We start from the raw sequence: 24,706 nt of genomic DNA on the forward strand, positions 1-24,706 counted from the left end.
TATTATAGAAAGTATATTATTAAACTAGAAAGAGTGCAGAAAAGTTTTACTGGGATGCTAGCGGGACTTGATGGTTTGACTTATAGGGAGAGGTTAGACAGACTGGGACTTTTTTCCCTGGAGAGTAGGAGGTTAAGGGGTGATCTTATTGATGTCTATAAAATAATGAGGGGCATAGATAAGGTGGATAGTCAAAATATTTTCCCAAAGGTAGGGGAGTCTATAATGAGGGGGCATAGATTTAAGGTGAGAGGGGAGAGATACAAAAGGGTCCAGAGGGGCAATTTTTTCACTCAAAGGGTGGTGAGTGTCTGGAACAAGCTGCCAGAGGCAGTAGTAGAGGCGGGTACAATTTTTTCTTTTAAGAAGCATTTGGACAGTTACATGGGTAAGATGGGTATGGAGAGATATGGGCCAAGTGCAGGAAATTGGGACTAGCTTAGTGGTATAAACTGGGCGACATGGAAATGTTGGACCGAAGGGCCTGTTTCCATATTGTAACTTCTATGATTCTATGATTCTATATATTTATTAAAATAATATACCTGGCTTTGGGCTTTCCGTCAAACATATATTTAATCAAATATTACATAGATATCATATTCGTTGAGTTTAAAGTTGTTAACGAATCTGTTTGTTCAATGACTGTGATTAATGACAGTCTCCATGGGCCGTCATTGTCTCACTGGAATGTTTTCCTGTGCTGTATATGAGCGAGTACTTTCAATGTGTTATCCCATAGTGTCAGTGGGAGCATCTCCTCCAGTACTAACAGGGATCAATGGCACTGCAGAGTGGGAGAGAATAGATCAGAACCTGGGAACAATAGATTGGAATGTAAAACAATGGGTCATAATCTTTGAACAATAGATTTGAATGTTGCAGAAATGGGTCGCAATGTTCGAACAATAGATTGGAATGTTACAGCCATGGGTCGGAATCTTAGAACAATCGATTGGGACAGTCCGTTCTGGATATTTCAATATCTGTATGTGTATTATATTTCAATGTCATTGGAGGGGCGGACATATTTGATGCTTCGGAGTTTACAGCTAATTTACTATCCGCTCCTCGCTGCTGTTGGCGTTCCTGGTAAGTCTCTATATGCAGCTATTAATTCTATAAACTATGTTCCACTGTATTACTATTGTTAATATTTACTCGCCCCTCGTCGCTGCTGTCGGTGTTTCTGGTAAGTCTCTTTCTCCACCGTAAAAATTAGTGTCAACGTTGGATGGGAAACATAGCGATAGGGTGAACATGGATGGGAAATATATTTAAAGCGGCTTTCTGGGTGTGAGGGTTAATTTACAATGGGTCCCTGGGAGTGAGTTTGTATGTTCAGGGAGCCCAAGAATGAGCCTGTTTTTAAGGGGCCTTGGGGTATGTCATTATTTCCAGGGTGGTCCAGATATGATACTAATATTTGCTGGGAGTCCAGGGCCGATTATAAAATTTAGAGCTGATCCAGAGACAGTAGTGATATTTACAGTGGATCCGGAGGTAGCACTAATATTTACAGTGGGATAAAGGGAGGCAATTAATATTTACAGGGGAACCAGAGATGGTACTAATATTTAACGGGGGACCCAGAAACAGTACTAATGTATAAAGTGGATCCAGAGACTGTACTAATATTCACAGGGGACACAGACACTCCACCCATATTTACAGGGGATCCAGAGATTGTACTAATAATTACAGTGGAACCAGAGACTGTACTAATATTTACAGAGGACCAGAGATTCTACTAATATTTTCAGGGCATCCAGAGTCTGTACTAATATTTAAGGGGATCCAGAGACTGTACTAATAATTACTGGGGATCCAGAGACTGTACTAATATTGACAGGGGATGCGGAGACTTTACTAATAATTAAAGGGGATCCAGAGACTGTACTAATATTTCCAGAGCATCCAGAGACTGTAAAAAAAAATACTGGAGATCCAGAGACTGTACTAATATTGACAGGGGATGCAGAGACTGTACTAATAATTAAAGAGAATCCAGACACTGTACTTATATTTACAGGGGATCCAGAGACTGCACTGGAATTTATAGGTGGTTCCAAAGATTTTATTATTGTTTACAGAGGATCCCAGCTTGCTTCGGAATTTCAATCCTTATTTCGCTTCCTTTCAGTTAATTTATTGACAATTGTGATCCTCTATCGTGGAAAGTGCGGTCTCTCCAAATGTGTCACTCGCTACCTGGTGTCCATGGCAGCGGCGGATCTACTGGTCGTTATCACTGACCTGATATTGAGGCAGATTCCCATTATTTATCATTCACTGTTCGCATTTCTACGCCACTTTCCAGTGTGTAATATCCACGCCGTCCTGCTTTATGCAGTCACGGACAGTTCTGTCTGGTTCACCATCACTTTCACCTTCGATCGATTTGTGGCCATTTGTTGCCAAAAGCTGAAAACTAAATATTGCACCGAGAAAACGGCAGATGTGGTTTTAGGAACAGTGAGTGTGCTGAGCTGTTTAAAGAACATTTTCTGGTACTTTATGTTCGAAGGTCCATATCTGCTTTCCAATACCCCTTGGTTTTGTTTTGGAGTGACGGGTGTTTCAACATCCCCGGCATGGGCAGTAATCGAACTCCTTCATTATATCCTCACCCCGTGTGTCCCATTTATTCTGATTCTGGTGCTTAATGTTTTAACAGTCAGACACATTTTAGTGGCCAGCAGAGCCCGCAGGAGACTCCGGGGTCTCAGCACTGGGGAGAGTCCCAGAGACCCAGAGATGGAGAGTCGCAGGAAATCAATGATTTTACTGTTTGTTATATCAGGTAACTTTATCGTGTTATGGGTTGTGTTCATGTTGTATTCTATTAATCGACGATTGTTGCATATGGCGCGAACGTCTGTAATTCTGCATCCACTTGTTCAAGAACTGGGATTTACGCTCCAGCTCCTGAGTTGCTGCACAAACACCTGTATTTATGCCGTGACCCAGGCGAAATTCAGAGAGCAGTTGAAGAACGAGGTGAAATATCCCTTTACTGTAATTGCTAAATTAATTAAATAGTGCGAAGATCTGAAGACTGCAGAGTGAGTTGTGTGTCATTCCGACAGGCTGCGGTGCTGCAAACATTGGGTATTTATGTAATCGCTGAAGCGTTTATAACCTGAGGCTGTTGATAGACTCATTTTACAGATCTTGCAACGTGTGTATCACATGCAAGGACAAGTTGTAAATTATATATGGTCACTATTTGCACCAAAAGTTTGACCACATAGGCGAAATTAAAAGTGAATTAAGAAAACATCACTACAAACTATCGGTGACCAGTGTGTGAATGGTGGGGAGGTAGAGGAGATCCCGGGACTGTAGGTGTCGGTGATCAGTGTGTTAATGGGACGGGAGGTAGAGAAGAACCCAGAACTGTAGGTGTCGGTGATCAGTGTGTTAATGGGGCGGGAGGTAGAGGAGATCACAGGACTGTAGGTGTCGGTGATCAGTGTGTTAATGGGGCGGGAGGTAGAGGAGATCCCAGGACTGTAGGAGTCGGTGATCAGTGTGTTAATGGGGCGGGAGGTAGAGGAGATCCCAGGACTGTAGGTGTCGGTGATCAGTGTGTTAATGGGACGGGAGGTAGAGGAGAACCCGGGACTGTAGGAGTCGGTGATCAGTGTGTTAATGGGGCGGGAGGTAGAGGAGATCCCAGGACTGTAGGAGTCGGTGATCAGTGTGTTAATGAGACGGGAGGTAGAGGAGATCCCAGGACTGTAGGAGTCGGTGATCAGTGTGTTAATGGGGCGGGAGGTAGAGAAGAACCCAGAACTGTAGGTGTCGGTGATCAGTGTGTTAATGGGACGGGAGGTAGAGGAGATCCCAGGACTGTAGGAGTCGGTGATCAGTGTGTTAATGGGGCGGGAGGTAGAGGAGAACCCAGGACTGTAGGAGTCGGTGATCAGTGTGTTAATGGGGCGGGAGGTAGAGGAGACCCCGGGACTGTAGGTGTCGGTGATCATTTTGTTAATGGGGCGGGAGGTAGAGGAGATCCCGGGACTGTAGGTGTCGGTGATCATTTTGTTAAAGGGGCGGGAGGTAGAGGAGATCCGAGGACTGTAGGTGTTGGTGATCAGTGTGTTAATTGTCCGGGCGGTATAGGAGATCCTGGGACTCTACATCTTGCGGTCAGTATGTTAATGGGGCGGGATATCGAGCAGATCCCTGTTCTGTTAATGAATTTGCTCGCTGCATTAATGGGGTGGGAAGCAGAGGAGATCCCGGGAATGAAGGTGTCGGTAATCAGTGTGTTAAACGTGCTGGAGGTAGAGAGATCCCGGGAATGGATTTGTCGGTGGCCAGTGTGTTAATGGGGCGGGAGGTAGAGGAGATCCCAGCACTGTAGGTATCGGTGATCAGTGTGTTAATGGGGCGGGAGGTAGAGGAGATCCCAGCACTGTAGGTATCGGTGATCAGTGTGTTAATGGGACTGGAGGTAGAGGAGATCCCAGGACTGTAGGTGTCGGTGATCAGTGTGTTAATGGGGCGGGAGGTAAAGGAAACCCGTGTCCTCTAGGTGCTGGTGACTAGTGTCCAAATGGGGCAGGGTGTAGAGTTGATCGCTTGATTGTAGATCACAGAATAATGGAATCGTATATTACAACTGCTGAGATGCAGGCCATTCGGCCCGTCGTGCCTGTGCCTGCTCATTGAAAGAGCTGTCCAATTTCCTCCCAAAACATTAACCCAGCAATTTAGTCGGCTTCAAGTACTTGTCCAATTGCCTTTTCAAACATCCTCCGGCACCTGTTTTCATCGCCCTTATAGCTGATGAAAACATTCTCCTCATTTCCCCTCTAGTTCTTTAGCCAATTATTTGAAATCTGTGATCTTTTGTTACAGACCCACTTTCCAGAGGTAACAACTTCTCCATACTTGCTCTATCAAGACCTCTCATCACTTTGAATGCCTTTGCTTGGTCTCCCCGTTAACATTCTCTGCTCCAAGGAGAACAATCCCAGCATCTCCAATATCTCCAAATAACTGAAGTTCCCTCATCCCTGGTATCATCCTGGTAAATCTCCACTGTACTCTCTGCAAGGCCTTGACATCCTTCCTAAAGTGAGGTGCCCAGGATTGTAGACAACACTCCAGCTGAGATCAAACCAGTGATTTATAAAGGTTGAGCATGACTTCCTTGTTTTTCTACTCTATGCCTCTATTTAAGAAGCCAAGAATCCCATACGCTTTCTGAACTGCCTTATCAACTTGCCCTCCCACCTTCAAATATTTGTTAAGATGAGACTCCCACAGGTCTCTCTGCTCTTGCTCCCCCCTCAAAATAGTCCCATTTGGATATTACTGCCTCTCCACATTGTTCCTCCCAAAGTACATCACATCTGACTTATTAAATTTCATCTGCCATGTGTCTGCCAATTTCACCAGTCCCTCTATGTCCTCCTGATGTCTGCTGCTACCTTCCTCACTATTGACTACGTCCCCAAGTTTTGTATTACCCGCAAACTTCGAAATTGTACGACTAAAACACAAGTGCAGGATATTTCTATCTAACCAGAAAAGCAATGGGGCTAATACCGATGCTTGGGTGAACCCATTGCTTCTCTCCAGTCAGAACAACATCCGTTCACCGCTACTCTCTGCACCCGATCCCGTAGCCAAATATGTACTCAAGTTACCACGTCCCTTTAATCCCATGCACTTCTATTTTCCGAATCTGTTCAAATTTGAAACGAAACTTGGAAATGTAGTAAACAATGTGGAGGATAGTAACAGATTCAGGAGCACAGAGACAGACTGGTGGAACGGGCAGGCAAATGGCAGAAGAAATTTAAAACAGAGAATTGTGAAGTGATTAATTTTGGCCGGGAGAATGAGGAGAGGCAATATAAACCAAATGGGACAATTTTAAAGGGGGTGCAGGAACAGAGAGACATGGAGGTGCATTTACACTAATCTTTGAATGTGGAAGGACAATTTGAGAAGGCTGTTAAAAAATCATATTGGACACTGTGCTTTATCAATAGAAAAGCAAGGAAGTTGCTCCAACACCTCATCTCAATGGAATTATTTTGAGGGGGAGCAAGAGGCCTGATTTTTTTTCTTTATCAACCAAACCTAAATTGAGCAAAGTTTCCCAGTACTTATTCTCGGCTTATACCTGCTTTACACATCCTGCACCACCCTCCTTCCCTGTAATAACCCTTGTTTACCCTCGCAGTTCAGCGAGCGCTCCGTCCACACAGCAACCCATTCTGATATCAAACAAAGAAATCATCCCCACCAATCACAGCTCTTTTGGAAAGCTGGCAATCAGCTCATTGATTGTTCAGCTGAAGCAGCAATTAGGTAGAGATTTAAAGCAATGTGGGCTAAAATGGATGGTACAGACACAAAGAAAAACAAGATGAAAGAGACAAATAGATAAATTAAAGAATACGGAAGAAAGCTGAGGGGGAGGCTAAGTAATGTTTTAGAACTAAATTTAAATCAATGAACTATATTCTATTAACATTACAGTACTCAGGCAACTCCGAATTTCCCAGTACCATTTTTATATTAAGTATTTCTTGAGATTTCGCGTGTGAGGTGAAATGTTGAGCAATTAGCCAGAGCAGGGATGCGGTCATTGAAAGGGTTAAAGGCATCTTGACACGAGGATATCAGTCAGAATTCAAGCTGCATTTGTTCCCACCACCTGCCCAAATACTGTATGCAGCCATTCAGGCCTAGTTACAACAACAGCAACAACAACTTGTATAATTCAACGCCTTAAATGTGGAAAAAAACATCCTGAGGGGGTTCAGGGTGGGGCGAGGAAAAAGATAAGCCAAGGAAGGAGATATTAAGAGTGTTGACCAAAAGATCAGTCAAAGAGTTGGGTTTCAGGAGAGCCGGCTTTTTGCTCTCACGTTTGGAGGAGAGGGGAGAGGGAAGGGAAAGGATAAAGGCAAACTGCATATACTTGGGAGGAGGGAGATCGACTGACTCATTCAGATTCATCCCAACCTCGATTGCATGGGGTTGGTTGCATCTATAAACAGATCACTGGAGGTGGAAGAAGAGGTCTGTGTTTGGGGCAATTTTCTGTATCTTCTTTTTGGCTTTTTTACTTCGCCTTGAAAAGACAAGATTCAGGAAGAGGTTGATGAGAGTGAGGGGGAGCAAATAAGACACAATGTCTAAAATGGGGAGGTGAATCATATTTAATAAACACCCCCGTTGCCTGGCCGATGTTTTCCTGCAAATCACATCCTGTGGAGTACTGAGCCTGGGCTGTTCCAGCTGTCTGAGGTGACGAGATCTCCTCCACCCGTCCACTCCCGAGAAGAAGACAATATCGGCCAACGGGAAAGTGAATCTCTCCCAAACAACCGTTCCCTCCTTCGTCAGATACCCACTCTCCTTCCCTCATTTCCTTCCCTCTCTCTCTGTAGAGAGAGCTCCGTTTTTTGTTTGTTTAGGGAAGTGAGAAACCAGCTCTGACAACTCGGGTTGAGGTGTTGCCTCTTGAGAAGACTCCAGAATACAAGGGCCATTTTAGAACAGGCCTGAGACTCGGGGTGAGTGAATCTCCGAATAAATATCGATATGGCTACTCCACTTTGACCTGTGCCAGGTCCTAACTGGTCGTGCACGGGCTTGGCCTCCACAACTGCTCCTGCTGCCTCGGCACCTTTCTGGGGAAGAAATGGTGGTTTGTGATGTGGGTTTTTGATGTGCTGTGTCGGATGTGGGGTCGTGATGTTAGTGAGATGTGGTGTTGTGATATGTGGGTTGTGGTGATGTGGGTTTGTGATGTAAGTTGTGATGTGCGTTTGAGATGTCAGTTGAGATGTGGGTTTTGATGTGGGATTGAGATGTGTAGTGAGGCCAGGGCCATGGGATGGTAAGGTTATTGGGCAGAGAGATTTTTTTCTCCGGTACTTACCCCAGTTCACTCTGCAGATGGAATTGAATCGTCTCCTACAATTATCCTTTCACGCCATCCATAATTTTGTGGTGGAGAATTTGCAGCCGGCATATGTAAAAGTCTATGATTACTACGAGACAGGTCGGGCCCCTTAAACAGTAGAGTTCCACCTCTCCCTGTCAAATCCTCGGGTGTTTTCTCCCTTCCATCTCTCTCGGTCCAATCTCTGGGTGTTTATTACGTTCGATCTCTCCCTGTCCAATCCTCGTCTGTTTATTCATTTCGATCTCTTTCTGTGCAATCCCTGGGTGCTATTCCGGTCGATCTCTCTCTGTGCAATCCCCTGGTGTTTATTCCGTTCGATCTCTCTCTGCGCAATCCCTGTGTGTTTATTCCGTTCGATCTGTCTCTGTGCAATCCCTGGGTGGTTATTCAGTTCGATCTCTCTCTCTGCAATTCCTGGGTGTTTATTCCGTTCGATCTCTCTCTGTCCAATTCCCAGTTGTTTATTCCCCTCCACCTCTCCTTGCCAATGCCAGGATTTTTCTTCTCTTCATTTTCTCCCTGTCCAATCCCGAGTGTTTAATCCCTTCCATTAATCGCTATCCAATTACTAGCTTTAATTCCCGGCCACTTCTCTCTGTTCACTTCTGTGTTTATTCCTTTCGGTCTCTCTATGTCCAATTCTCGGGTGTTTATTCCCTTCGAACTTTCCCTGTACAATTCTCGGGTGTTTATTCACTTGGATCTCTCCGTGTCCAATCACTGGGTAAATATTCCTTTCTACCGCTCCCTGTCCAATTCCCGGGTGTCATTCCATCGGTATCCCTGTGTCAAATCCCCGGATGTTTAATATCTTCTTTCTCTCTCTCACTATCATATTGCTGGGTGTTTATTCCCTTCGATGTCTGCCTGTCCAATTCCTGGCAGTTTTCTCCCTTTGGTCTCCCTTTGGTGTCCAATCACCGATGTTAATTCCCTCCGAACTCTCCCTGTCCAATCCTTGGGTGTTGATTCGCTTCGATCTCTCCCTGTCCAATCCCTGGGGGTTTAATCTCTTCCATCTCTCCCGATCCAATTCTTCGGTGTTTATTCCCTTCGATCTCTTCATGTTTCATTCGCTGGCACTTATTTCCTTCCATCTCTCCCTTTCAAAATTCCAGGGTATTTACTCCCTTCGATCTCTCACTTTCCATTCCAGGGTGATTTTTCCCATCCAACTCTCCCACTCCAATCCTTGAGTCTTTATTGCACAACACCTCTCACCGTCCAATTCCAGCGAGTTTATTCCCTTTGATCTCTCACTGTCCAATTCCCGTGTGTTGATTCCCTTTAATCTCTCCCTGTCCAATTCCCGTGCGTTTATTCCCTTTGACCTATCCCCTGTCCAATTCCTGTGTGTTTATTCGCTTTGATGACTCCCTGTCCAATTCCCGCGTGTTTACTCCCTTCCATCTCACCCTGTCCAATTCCTGGGTACTTATTATTTTAGATCTCTCCCCTGTCCAATTCCTGGGTGTTAATTCTCTTTGACCTCTCTCTTTTCAATTCCCGTGTGTTTATTCCCTTTGATCTCTCACTGTCCAATTCCCCTTTGTTTATTTCTCTTGATCTCTTTCTGTCCAATTCCCGTGTGTTTATTCCCTTTGATCTCTCACTGTCAAATTCCCGTGTGTTTATTCCCTTTGATCTCTCCCTGTCCAATTCCTGTGCGTTTATTCCCTTTGATCACTCACTGTCCAATTCCCGTGTGTTTATTCCCTTTGATCTCTCACTGTCCAATTCCCCTGTGTTTATTTCTCTTGATCTCTTTCTGTCCAATTCCCGTGTGTTTATTCCCTTTGATCTCGCACTGTCCATTTGCCGGGTGTTTATTCTCTTTCGTCTCTCTCTTTGTCCAATTCCTGTGTGTTTATTCCCTTTGATCTCTCACTGTCCAATTCCCGTGTGTTTATTCCCTTTGATCTCTCTCTGTCCAATTTCCATGCGTTTATTTCTCGTTATCTCTCTCTGTCCAATTCCCGTGTGTTTATTCCCTTTGATTTCTCCCTGTCCAATTCCCATGTGTTTCTTTATCTTGATCTCTCGCTCTCCAATTTCCGTGTCTTTATTCCCTTTGATCTCTCGCTGTCCAATTCCCGTGTGTTTATTTCACTTGATCTCTCACTGTCCAATTCCAGATGTGGAGATGCCGGTGATGGACTGGGGTTGACAATTGTAAACAATTTTACAACACCAAGTTATAGTCCAGCAATTTTATTTTAAATTCACAAGCTTTCGGAGATTTTCTCCTTCCTCAGGCAAACGTTTGCCTGAGGAAGGAGAAAATCTCCGAAAGCTTGTGAATTTAAAATAAAATTGCTGGACTATAACTTGGTGTTGTAAAATTGTTTACAATTGTCCAATTCCAGTATGTGTATTCCCTTTGATCTCTCACTGTCCAATTCCCGTGTGTTTATTCCCTTTGATCTCTCCCTGTCCAATTCCCGGGTGTTTACTCCCTTCCATCTCACCCTGTCCAATTGCTGGGTGTTAATTCCTTTCCATCTTACCCTGTCCAATCTCTGGGTGTTTATTATCATCCATCGCTCCCTGTCTGTTTCCCGGTCATTTATTCCCTTCAATCACTCCCTGTCAAATTCACGATTTTTAATTCCTTTCATCTCTCCCTATTAAATTCCTGGGCATTTATTCCCATTGACCTCTCCCTGTCCAATTCAAGTGTTTATTTCCAGTGATCGCTCCCTGTCCCATTCCCTATTTATACTACGGTATATATTCCCAGGAGTTTATTCCCTCATATGTATTCAATCCCGTTAATTCTCGGGTGTTTATACCACCGCTTTTATTTCCAGGTGTTTATTCCCAGAATTTTATCCCATTCTTTGTTTCTCAATTGTTTATTCCCAGATGTCTATCCATGTGTGTTTATTCTCGGGTGTTTATTCCCGGTTGTTCATTCCCATTTTTTATTCCCTTCCTTCTCTCCCTTTCCCCTTCAGGTGACTCGGCCATCGCTGAATACCACAGACCAATCAGAACGGAAAGTGTGTCTCGAATCACTGTCACGAGACAAGAAAAACTCAAGTGAGTTTGAAGCATTTTCACTTGCCGCAGAATTCACTCTCACTCCGTCTCTCCCTGTACACTGAATCCACTCTCATTCTCTCTCTCCCTGTCCACAGAACCCACTCTCACTCCCTCTCTCCCTGTCCACAGAATTCACTCTCACTCCCTCGCTCCCTGTAAAATGAATCTACTCCAACTCCCTCTCTCCCTGTCCACAGAATCCAATTCCACTCCCACTCCCAGTCCACCTAATCCACTCTCACTCCTTCTCTCCCTGTAAACTGAATCCACTGTCACTCCCTCTCTCCCTGTCCACAGAATCCACTCTCACTCCCTCTTTCCCTGTTCACATAATTCACTCTCATTCCCTCTCTCCCTGTCTATAGAATTCGCTTTCACTCCCTCTCTCTGTTCACAGAATCCACTCTCACTCCCTCTCTCCCTGTCCACAGAATCCACTCACATTCCCTCTCTCCCTGTCCACAGAATCCACTCTCACTCCCTCTTTCCCTGTCCACATAATTCACTCTCATTCCCTCTCTCCCTGTCTATAGAATTCACTTTCACTCCCTCTCTCTGTCCACATAATCCACTCTCACTCCCTCTCTCCCTGTCCACAAAATCCACTCACACTCCCTCTCTCCCTGTAAACTGAATCCACTGTCACTCCCTCTCTCTCTGTCCACAGAATCCACTCTCACTCCCTCTTTCCCTGTCCACATAATTCACTCTCATTCCCTCTCTCCCTGTCTATAGAATTCACTTTCACTCCCTCTCTCTGTCCACAGAATCCACTCTCACTTCCTCTCTCCCTGTCCACAAAATCCACTCATTCCCTTTCGACGTGTCCGCAGAATCCACTCTCACTCCCTCTCTCCCTGTCCACAGAATCCACTCTCACCCCCTCTCTCCGTGTCCACAGAATCCACTCTCACTCCCTCTCTCCCTGTCCACAGAATCCACTCTCACTCCCTCTCTCCCTGTCCACAGAATCCACTCACACTCCCTCTCTCCCTGTACACTGAATCCACTCTCACTCCATCACTCCCTGTCCACAGAATCCACTCTCACTCCCTCTCTCCCTGTCCACAGAATCCACTCTCACTCCCTCTCTCCCTGTCGACAGAATCCACTCTCAATCTCTCTCTCCCTGTCCACAGTATCCACTCTCACTCCCTCGCTCCCTTTCCACAGAATCCGCGCTCACTCCCTCTCTGTCCACAGAATCCACTCTCACTCCCTCTCTCCTTGTCCACAGATTGCACTCTCACACTCTCACTCCCTGTCCACAGTCTCCTCTCCCACTCGCACTCTCCCTGTCCACAGAATGCACTCTCACTACCTCTCTCCGTCCCTCTCACTCTGCCTCTCTCTCCCCTCTCTATCTCTTTTGTCGGTCTCTCCCTCTGCCTGTCTCTCTCTGTCTCGCCCTTTCTATCGCTCTCTCTCGCTCACTCGTTCACTCTCTCCGTCTCTCTCACTCCCCCTCTCTCTCTGCCTCTCTCTGTCTCTCTCACTTTCTCTCTCTCTCCCTCCCTATCTCTCCCTCTCTCTATATCTCTCCCCTCTCTCTAAGTCTCTCTCTACCTCTCCGTCTCTCTCTCTCTATCTCTGTCTCTCTCTCTCCCTCTCCCTCTCTCTCGCTCTCTCTCCATCTTCCCGTGTTTCTGTGTCACTGTGTCTCTCTGCCTATCTCTCTCCCTGTCTCTGCCTGTCCCTCTCTCGCTCTTTATCTCTCTCCATCTATCTCTATCTGACCCTCTCCGTTTCTCTCACACCCTCTCTCCCTTTGTCGCTCACTCTGTCTATCGCTGTCTCCGTCTCTCACTCTCTCACTCTCTGTCACTCCGGCTCCCTGTCTCTCTCTCGCTGTCTCTCGGCATCTGTATCTCCCTCATTCCCTTAATACCCCTTAATCCATACTATTAATCCGCTGTGAGGTACCTTGTCCTAAAGTCCACGTATTCTACATCCACTGCATTCTCAGTCTACCCTCTCTGTTTTCTCTTCAAATTAATTCGTAGAAGTTTGTCACACACGGTTACTTTAGAAATCCGGACTGGCTCCTTCTAACTATTGTCTCATTATCTGGAAAGGTGGTCATTTCATCCACAATTAAAGACTAAAATATTCCCTGTGTTTTCATCGGAACAGGAGGAGGCCATTCGGCCCATCCAGTCGAACTGTTCCCCTCAGCTGAGATTCCGTGTTTTATTGTCTGGTGTATTTTTGCACAGTGAACTATCCCTCCGAGAGACCGTCGGCAACACAGGCCGAGGGGTACAGCGTCACCAGGACCTGGCCCGTGATTAACTTCTGACCTGCAAACGAGTCTCACAATAAACGTGTTGATCGATGAGTCTCGTGTCTCTCCCTCACTCTCTCTCCCACAATCACAGACACACTCACAGCCACTCACAGACACAATTACAGACACTCACACAGACAAACTCATAGACACTCACACAGACAAACTCAGACACAATTACAGACACTCACACAGAAATACTCACAGACACTCACACAGACAAACTCAGACACACTCACAGACACACTCACAGCAACTCAGCCACACACACAGCCACACTCACAGACACACACACAGACACTCACACAGAAACAATCACTGCAACACTCAGACACACACAGGTAAACTCACAGTCACAATCACAGACACACTCACAGCCACGCATAAAGAACCACGCTCACAGACACACTCACAGACCAACTCACAGAAAAATTCACGGACAAAGTTACAGTCACGCTCACAGCCACGCACAGACACAATCACAGACACACTCACAGACACAGACACATTAACAGACAAATTCACAGATACACACAGACAAACTCATGTAAAAACTCACATTCACACTCAGCCACAAACAGACACAATCAAAGACACACTCAGATACACTCGCAGACGTGGACACTCACAGCCACAATCAAAGCAATACTCACAGACACACTCACAGACCACTCACAGCCACACACACCCACACTCACAGACACACAGACAGACAAATTCAAAAACACACTCACAGATAAAATCACTGAAAGTCAAAGACACAATCACAGTCAGACACACAGAAAAATCACAGCCACACTCACAGACACACTCACAGACACACTCGCAGACACACACAGGGCCATACTCAGAGTTACAATCATTGCCACACTCTCAGACACATACAGGGACACACACATTCACACTCACAGACACAATCACGGACACAATCGCAGTCATAATCACAGCCACACTCAGACACACCCACACACTCACAGCCACATTCACACACTGACAAACACACTGACAGACACACCTACACACTCACAGCTACAATCGCACACTGACAGACACACCTACACACTCACAGCTACATTCACACACTGACAGACACACTGACAGGCACACCTACACACTCACAAACGCAATAAAACAGTAAGCAGGATTATCTCACCAGTACCTGAGACCTAATACCCAAGCTAGGACATGGAGGGAAGGAGAGGGGGAGAGTACATGGAGTGGAAGAGAAAAAGGGGTGGATGGGGCGAGTCTCTATCAGGGAAGGGGTGGAACACGCATTTGTTCGAGGCCCCTCTCATTCCTCACTCATTGCATTATACGCCTGTATGAGAACCCCTCAAATTTCCCCACTCAGTCTCTTATTCCACTCTAGAAGGACCACTCTCATTCCCCAATTAGACCCTTATATCCCTTTATAAGGGCCTCTCTCATTCCCGACACATTCCCTCATACTCCTCGAGAGGATCCCTCTCATTCCCCACTCAGTCCCTCGTACACCTCTATAATACCCCTCTCATTCCCCCCTCAGTCCCTTACACCCCTCTATGAGGACACGTCTCATTCTCCACTCATTCCCTTATACTCCTCTGTAAGGACCTCCCTCATTCCCCACTCAGTTCCTTATACCTCTCCATAAGGATGCCGCTCGTTCCCCACTCAGTCCCTTATACCCTTCTATTCGGACCCCTCGCATTACACATTGAGCCCTTATCCCCCTCTATAAGGGCAACTCTCATTCCCCACACAGCTACCATACCCCACTATCAGCACCCCTCTCATTCCCCACTCAGCAATTATACTCTCTATAAGAACATAAGAACATAAGAAATAGGAGCAGGAGCGGGCCAATCGGCCCCTCGAGCCTGCTCCGCCATTCAATAAGATCATGGCTGATCTGATCCTAACCTCAAATCTATATTCATGTCCAATTCCCTGCCCGCTCCCCGTAACCCCTAATTCCCTTTACTTCTAGGAAACTGTCTATTTCTGTTTCAAATTTATTTAATGATGTAGCTTCCACAGCTTCCTGGGGCAGCAAATTACACAGACCCACCACCCTCTGAGTGAAGAAGTTTCTCATCATCTCAGTTTTGAAAGAGCAGCCTCTTATTCTAAGATTATGCCCCCTCGTTCTAGTTTCACCCATCCTTGGGAACATCCTTACCGCATCCACCCGATCACGCCCCTTCACAATCTTATATGTTTCAATAAGATCGCCTCTCATTCTTCTGAACTCCAATGAGTAGAGTCCCAATCTACTCAAACTCTCCTCATATGTCCGGCCCCTCATCCCCGGAATTAACCGAGTGAACCTTCTTTGTACTGCCTCGAGAGCAAGTATGTATTTTCTTAAGTATGGACACCAAAACTGTATGCAGTATTCCAGGTGCGGTCTCAACAATACCTTATATAACTGCAGCAATACTTCCCTGTTTTTATATTCTATCCCCCTAGCAATAAAAAACAACATTCCGTTGGCCTTCTTGACCACCTGCTGCACCTGCATACTAACCTTTTGATGTTCTTGCACTAGGACCCCCAGATCCCTTTGTACTGCAGTACTTTCCAGTTTCTCGCCATTAACATAATAACTTGCTCTCCGATTTTTCCTGCCAAAGTGCATAACCTCACATTTTCCAATATTGTATTGCATCTGCCAAATCTCCGCCCACTCACCCAGCCTGTCTATATCCCCTTGTAGGTTTTTTATGTCCTCCTCACTCTCAACTTTCCCTCCCATCTTTGTATCATCTGCAAACTTGGATATGTTGCACTCGGTCCCCTCCTCCAAATCGATAATATAGATTGCAAAGAGTTGGGGACCCAGCACCGACCCCTGCGGAGCACCACTGGCGATTGGTTGGAGTCCGAGAATGTACCATATATCCCAACTCTCTGCTTCCTGTCAGATAACCAATCCTCCACCCATGTCAGAATATTACCCCCAATCCAGTGATTATTTATCTTGAGCAATAATCTTTTATGTGGCACCTTTTCGAATGCCTTCTGGAAGTCTAAATACACTACGTCCACTGGTTCCCCTTTATCCACCCTGTACGTTATGTCCTCAAAGAACTCAAGCAAATTTGTCAGACATGACTTCCCCTTCGTAAAGCCATGCTGACTTTGTCCTATACAATTATGTTTATCCAAATGTTCTGCTACTGTCTCCTTAATAATAGACTCCAAAATTTTATCCACCACAGATGTTAGGCTAACTGGTCTATAATTTCCAGCCTTCTGCCGAGTACCATTTTTAAATAAGGGTGTTACATTTGCAGTTTTCCAATCTGCCGGGACCGATGCCGAGTCCAGAGAATTTTGGAAAATTGTTACCAAAGCATCCACAATCCCTACTGCCACTTCCCTCAAGACCCTAGGATGTAAGCCATCAGGTCCAGGCGATTTATCCGCCTTGAGTCCCATTAATTTACTGAGAACCAATTCCTTAGTAATTTTAATCGTATTTAGCTCCCCCCCCCCACTCGAGCCCCCTGTTTGTCCAGTGTTGGGATATTCTTAGTGTCCTCTACCGTAAAGACTGAAACAAAATATTTGTTCAGCATTTTTGCCATCTCCATGTTTCCCACCATTAATGTCCCGGTCTCATCCTCTAAGGGACCTACGTTTGCCTTAGCCACCCTTTTTCTTTTTATACAACTGTAGAAACACTTGCTGTCTGTTCTTAAATTTTTGGCTAATTTATTTTCATAATCTATCTTCCCTTTCTTAATCAATCCTTTAGTTACTTTTTGCTGTCTTTTGAAGACTTCCCAATCTTCTATCCTCCCACTAAGTTGGGCTACATTATATGCCCTTGTTTTTAGTCCGATACTATCCTTAATTTCTTTACTTAGCCACGGATGACTGTCATTTCTTTTACAACCGTTTTTCCTCAGTTGAATATATATTTTTTGAAAGTTGTAAAATAATTCCTTAAATGAACACCACTATTCATGTACCGTCTTACCCTTTAAACTATTTTCCCATTCCACTTGAATCAATTCCGCTCTCATAACATCATAGTCTCCTTCATTCAAGCTCAGTACGCTTGTTTGAGAACCAACCTTCTCACCCTCTAATTGGATATGGAATGTAACCATGTTATGGTCACTCATTCCAAGGGGATCCTTAACTAGGACATTATTAATTAATCCTGGCTCATTACACAGGACCAGGTCCAAGGTTGCTTGCCACCTTGTAGGATCAGTTACAGACTGCTCAAGAAATCCATCCCAAATACACTCAATAAACTCTTCCTCAAGGCTGCCCTGCACAATTTGATTTGTGCAGTTAATATGATAGTTAAAATCCCCCATAATTATAGCTGTTCCCTAATTACATGCACCGACTATTTCCTGATTAATATTTCTTCCAGCAGAGTTGCAACAATTAGGAGGCCTATATACGACGCCCGCGAGTGTTTTTTCCCCTTATTATTCCTTATCTCTACCCAAACTGTTTCATTATTCTGATCCTTTATCCCAATAGGAGGGTCCGTTGGCAGGTAAAGGGACGTCTGGTAAGTGGGAAGCCTTCGAAAGTGTGTTAACCAGCGTTCAGGGTAAGCACATTCCTTATAAAGTGAAGGGCAAGGCTGGTAGAAGTAGGGAACCTTGGATGACTCGGGAGATTGAGGCCCTAGTCAAAAAGAAGAAGGAGGCATATGACATGCATAGGCAGCTGGGATCAAGTGGATCCCTTGAAGAGTATAGTGATTGCCGGAGTAGAGTTAAGAGAGAAATCAGGAGGGCAAAAAGGGGACATGAGATTGCTTTGGCAGATAAGGCAAAGGTGAATCCAAAGAGCTTCTATAAATACATAAAGGGCAAAAGAGTAACTAGGGAGTGAGTAGGGCCTCTTAAGGATCAACAAGGTCATCTATGTGCGGAACCACTAGAGGTGGGTGAGATCCTAAATGAATATTTCACATCGGTATTCACGGTTGAGAAAGGCATGGATGTTAGGGAACTTGGGGAAATAAATAGTGATGTCTTGAGGAGTGTACATGCTACAGAGAGGGAGGTGCTGGAAGCCTTAACGCGCATCAAGGTAGAGAAATCTCCGGGACCTGATGAAATGTATCCCAGGACGTTATGGGAGGTTATGGAGGAAATTGAGGGTCCCCTAGCAGAGATATTTGAATCATCGAGAGCTACAGGTGAGGTGCCTGAAGATTGGAGGGTAGCAAATGTTGTGCCTTTGTTTCAGAAGGGCGGCAGGGAAAAGCCTGGGAACTACAGACCGATGAGCCTGACATCTGTAGTGGGTAAGTTGTTCGAGGGTATTCTGAGAGACAGGATCAACGGGCATTTGGAGAGGCAGGGACTGATTAGGAACAGTCAGCATGGTTTTGCGAGAGGAAAATCATGTCTCAAAAATTTGATTGAGTTTTTTGTAGGGGTAACCAAGAAGTTAAATGAGGGCTGTGCAGTAGACGTGGTCTACATGGACTTTAGCAAAGCCTTTGACAAGGTACCGCATGGTAGGTTGTTACATAAGGTAAAATCTCACAGGACCAAAGGTGAGGTAGCCAATTGGATACAAAATTGGATTGACGGCAGAAGACAGAGGGTGGTTGTAGAGCATTGTTTTTCAAACTGGAGGCCTGTGACCAGCGGTGTGCCTCAGGGATCGGTGCTGGGTCCGCTGTTATTTGTTATTTATATTAATGATTTGGATGAGAATTTAGGAGGCATGGTTAGTAAGTTTGCAGATGACACCAAGATTGGTGGCATTGTGGACAGTGAAGAAGGTTATCTAGGATTGCAACGGGATCTTGATAAATTGGGCCAGTGGGCCGATGAATGGCAGATGGAGTTTAATTTAGATAAATGTGAGGTGATGCATTTTGGTAGATCAAATCGGGCCAGGACCGACTCCGTTAATGATAGGGCGTTGGGGAGAGTTATAGAACAAAGAGATCTCGGAGTACAGGTTATTAGCTCCTTGAAAGTGGAGTCACAGTTGGATAGGGTGGTGAAGAAGGCATTCAGCATGCTTGGTTTCTTTGTTCAGAACATTGAATACAGGAGTTGTGATGTCTTGTTGAAGTTGTACAAGACATTAGTTAGGCCACACTTGGAATACTGTGTACAGTTCTGGTCACCCTATTATAGAAAGGATATTATTAAACTAGAAAGAGTGGAGAAAAGATTTACTAGGATGCTACCGGTACTTGATGGTTTGACTTATAGGGAGAGGTTGGATAGGCTGAGACTTTTTTCCCTGGAGAGTAGGAGGTTTCGGGGTGATCTTATAGAAGTCTATAAAATCATGAGGGGCATAGATAAGGTCGATAGTCAAAATCTTTCCCCAAATGTAGGGGAGTCTATAACGAAGGGGCATAGATTTAAGGTGAGAGGGGAGAGATACAAAAGGGTCCAGAGGGGCAATTTTTTCAATCAAAGGGAGGTGAGTGTCTGGAACGAGCTGCCAGAGGCACTAGTAGAGGCGGGTCCAATTTTGTCTTTTAAAAAGCATTTGGACAGTTACATGGGTAAGATGGGTATAGAGGGATATGGGGCAAGTGCATGCAATTGGGACTAGCTTAGTGGTATAAACTGGGCGACATGGACATGTTGGGCCGAAGGGCCTGTTTCCATGTTGTAAACTTCTGTGATTTTATGATTCTAAATAAATACATTTCTATTATTTGCAAAAAGTGGCTGCGCATTTTCATAATTGTCGACCTGGTGCACGGGCAGGATTTGCTTCAACGGTGATTTTCAGCAGCGTTCTTCTGTTTGGGTGTAAAATCAAGGAAATTTAACGGCTTTTCTGCCATTCTCTCTGCGATGAGGTGGACGAGAGGTTAAAGCGGGATTGACTGCTAATATACAATGCTCTGCAAGGACAAACCCCATCCCCGTCACTATTATATTAAACCTATGATGCAGGGCTGCATATCATTTGAACAATTTTTACATAAAATAGATCTTGAATCGCATTTTTATCAATGCCGCACTGTGGTTTCTTCTCTATGTCCCTGTATTGTTCATGTTTCATTAAAATTAAGATGGAATTCTTCATTGAATTGGAATGAAGATTGACTAGAGATCAGGCATGGGAGATAACTCTTCCCCTCCCTCCTTTCGTCCAACCCTCTGGGATTTACACCGCATGAAAGATTCATGGGAAAAGCGAATGTCGAGGGAGCATAAATATAACTTTATATTTTTGGAAGGAATTTATTTTCAAAACTTTTTGCCAATCCTGGACCCACCCCTCTTCGTAAAGACAATCTGAATCTGGTGGGAATCGAAAATAGGTCCCGCCCTGTTTTGAGCCCACGATCTCTCTCATTGTTAACAGTCTCTGGTTCTGAACTAGAATCCCACCTTGGCCCAATTACCAGTAACTGCAGCAAAGATTGAAGTGCTCCTATCCCTCCTGCATCTCTTGCATTTTACCAGCTCTCGATTATTCGATCGGTATTTTGGAACATGCGAGAAACACTTGGTTTAAATCCCAACATTTCAATCAGGAACAATCTGTTAATCCCAGTCCATGTCATTGTCTGTTAACAATAACCGGGGGAACGGAATCGGAATCCAGTCGGTCTTTTCGTTTCCTTCTCTGTTCTTGTTCTCTCTCGGACTCTCTAAAAGATGGTGCACTGTTTGGATCAGGAATCGAGTTCTGATCAGCCCTGTGACAGACAGACATGGATCCGTCATTGTAAACCCGAGACACAGGGAATGCTTTTCATTCTGTTCCAGGGACACTTGGTGAGTCGCTGATACGTTTGAATTCCTATTCCCACAAAGGACGGAGCCAAGCGGAGGAGGGACGTGTTTCTCAATGATGGGACATTGGAGCCCATCGAAGTGTGAGTTCCGATGGGTGTCTGTGGAACGCCGTGAGGGCTTTGGTTTCCTTCCTTAAACTTGGACCCTTTAGTTCGCTCTTTGTGTTCAGCTGTTTTTGGTCGTGTTACTGAGTCAGGAATGTTGGACAAGACAGTGGGCCAATTCCCTGCGCTTCTTTCAATAGCGCTGGGGAATCATTAACATCCACCGACAGCGCCTCATTTAATCGTCTCTTCTGAAACCTCCCGCCAGTTATCCCTCAGGACTGCACTGATCTGGGACACTAAGGACATTCAATTAAAGAAATCAGTAATTTAAACAGAAAACATGAGTCCCTCCCACATCCTGATACATTGCGGTTTCTGTACTGCAATCATTGGTTCAATCGTTGGTTTGTTTTCTCTCCCCTGAACCGACTTTCATTCTCTGCCCCTCCTTTAGCTTCGACGCTCTTTGCATCCAATCGGTTTTACCGTGAGCTTCAAATGCAGTCTATTTCCCACTGCACTTCCGGTGACACTGCAAGTACAACACTCAATGGGGAGGGGGTGATCCACTGCTGACAAAGAATGGGGAAGTTTACCTGTGATGTTGGCTGGTTGCTGCGGAGCTTTCGTTGGTTAAATTGCAGTTCTACCCTTCAGACAGGCGGGATCCGCAAGCATTGGGTCTTCCAATCGGCATCACGTATCTGTGGACGAAGTTGATGGGGTCATATCCCCGCTGGGAGATGGAGGGGGTGTGCGGTGCGAGTAAGGGAGAGAATGAGAAAGAGAGGGCGGGCGAGCACTCTGTATTGGAATAATATAAACTGTACCTGTCTCATTGTGATCTCGAGCTCCTCGACTCCACAACTGCCACACACATTTGAAACCATGTGTCCCACATCAGATATCGTCCAGTTTCACATTTTCACTGTGAATGCAATTGCCCTGTATCCGGCATGAGGCGCACTGGGCTTCTAGCTGAAAATTGTAAATACATTCGACAGTTGTTGGTTCGAGAGCCACCAGAGTCGTATTTTAGATAAAGGTTCCACAATATTAAAGCTGCGCGGTGAAAATGTGTAACAAAAACCCAAACAGTTCACTGGTGTTCTTCTCGGAAGGAAACTACTACTTCTACACTTCCTGTTGTACAAGTGTTTCCAGTCTCACTCCACTATCTTGATCCTAAATTCACTCTGAACTGGATTGACGAACCGTTCTGAAGAAGGAGGCTCATCGCCCGCTCAGGGAATTGATAGGGAAGAAATAAAGAACATCACCAGACCAAAGTCATCCTGCTGGGCTCCCATTCCAATCTCCACACTCTATCCCCATTCAGTCTCACTGCCAACCTGGACATGATAATCTGCAGGAAGTAATGATCACTTCACTATATTTAAACACCTCTTGATGGAAATCTTTGAACGGGATCAAGTTTCCGTGGACGTCTCAGTGACACGCTGAATTCCCCACGGGATTATATGACACTTCACCCAGTTTGTTTGTCTGAACATAGAAACTGATGGACTGGAGGCGGGGATGGAACATGTGCCAAAACCGCATTAGATACAGACAGAGGAGGCGGAGAAAAGGGATAAATTTGATAAGAACAAGTCGGTGTCATTAAACTAAGTTGAATACCCTGAGTAGAATCAGAGGACAGGAAGAGCGATGGAAGAGTGTCAGAGATAAGATCACTTGGGGACCGCTAGCCCCGAATCTGTGGTTACTTCACTCCGGACTGTTTTCTCTTTGAGCACAAACGGGAAATTTCGCCCAAAATGCCCTTGAAATTGCTTTGGCTGGGTCACAACAAGTTCCCGCTGAGATTCATTCCTATAATCCGAAACCTAAAATCTTCCATGCAACAGCGCATTCGGGCAGGGTAATAGAACATAATCGTTCGTAAAAGAAATGATTACTTTCAATTACCCTGCCCGACTTCTTTCCATGAAAACATGTCCCTTGATTTATTTAAGAGTGGTAACCTGGTGCATTTTGAGTAAAAGAGCTGAGATAGGGGGACACCACTCGTCACGTCCTGTCAATTTGAGTTCATACCCATTATCTCTACTTTCTGCCTCCTACCTCCTAACCAATTCCCTGCCCATGTCAATAGGTTGCCTCCGATTCCTTGCGCTGTCGTTTTTGTTAACAATCACTTATGTGGCACCTTATTGAAGTCCACATAAATAACATCCCTTATCGATCGGGTTAGTTACCTAATCCAAAGAAATCAACGAAGTTCGTTAGACATGAGTTACCTTTCAAATTCCATGCTGGTTCTCCCTGATCAGTTCATGTGTGCCCGAGGGCTCAGTCACTGTGTCCCTAATAACAGATTCTAGTATCTTCCTTCACAACAGACGTTAGACCAATAGGCCTATATTCTTCCAGTTTATCTCTCTTACCCCCCTGAAGTATTAGAGTGACATTGTAAAATTTTCGGAAGCATGGACGCAATTCCTCAATCGAGACTTTTGGCAGAACATGATTGGAGCATCAACAATTTCCTCACCGACTTCTTTTAATAACCTCGGCTGGAAACCGGCAGATCCTGGAGATTGGTCCATTGTCTCAGTATTTCATTCTTTGCCTTTTTCAGCTGGTGCTGCATCCCTGGCTAGATCATCCCTGGCAGAATTCAAATATTCCTTGACATTCTGTACCATTTTACCAATCAGAAGGACAGGATGGGACGAATCTTTCTTTAAGGCGGCTGGGCTCGATTCTCTGACGAAGTTGCATTTTCTGGCTGTTTTTCTATTCCTGCAATGAACGCATGCAACCGTTTGAGCCCAGGATAGGCTATGACATTATTCGGATACGAGACCACTTTGTATCACGTGATGATATGTCACCTGACCTCAGTCAGCATTGTTGAATTCCGCAGAGGCCGCTTGTAAACTTGACCGCTCATAATGAATTCTGGCTCCCTTCTCAGGAGTCGGAGTAATTCGATAGGTCAATCAGAGAGCAGGCAGAGGCACGGTGGGCAGAATGGCCTCCTTCGCTGCCGTTAGGATCTGTCCTTCTAATCCTTCCTCCCCGTCCCTCCCACACGCCCCCTCCCTGCCCCTTCATTCCTCACTTCCTTCCTTCTTCCCTTCCTTATTTATGACCTTCTTTCCTTTCTTCCTTCCTTGTTTCCTTCATTCCTCCCTCCCTCCCTAAAACCCTCGCCTCCCCCCATAGAGATTATTAAACGTTGACACGTCCCATCAGTCCAACAATACCAATCCAGTCGTATGAATGGGAGGGGGGCGTTGGGGTGGGGCGAACTTTTGTGTGAAACGTAACTATCTTGCAAACTACCCTCTGAAATCGGTACGATCTTGGAAAGATGCACAATAGAGGGGGAAAAGACATTTCTGGTTGATGAGCTGGTGAAGCCAAGAAATAAAACAACTACTGATTGATATTAAATTGGATTGTATGCAAAAGATTGGATAAACATTCACATTATTGATGATATTATCAAAATCTCGATTCCAGGTTCAATAGACCATTGTCTCTATAACAAAGTAGCGAAGGTTGATTGCATACTGAGGCTTTAGGTTGAATTTTAATGTGTAATTTATTACTACAGTTACAATGCTCGATCCATTACTTTAGCATGAATTGACTACAACAT

At 45.1% G+C, this 24,706-nt stretch overlaps 1 pseudogene; it reads left to right on the forward strand.

Moving 5' to 3' along the window:
• Positions 1–845: 845 nt before the first annotated feature.
• LOC137312921 (probable G-protein coupled receptor 139) lies at positions 846–3,042 on the forward strand (annotated as a pseudogene).
• The last annotated feature ends 21,664 nt before the right edge of the window (positions 3,043–24,706 follow it).

This window comes from Heptranchias perlo, unplaced genomic scaffold (genome assembly GCF_035084215.1).
Source record: "Heptranchias perlo isolate sHepPer1 unplaced genomic scaffold, sHepPer1.hap1 HAP1_SCAFFOLD_44, whole genome shotgun sequence".
Taxonomy (NCBI): Eukaryota; Metazoa; Chordata; class Chondrichthyes; order Hexanchiformes; family Hexanchidae; genus Heptranchias; species Heptranchias perlo.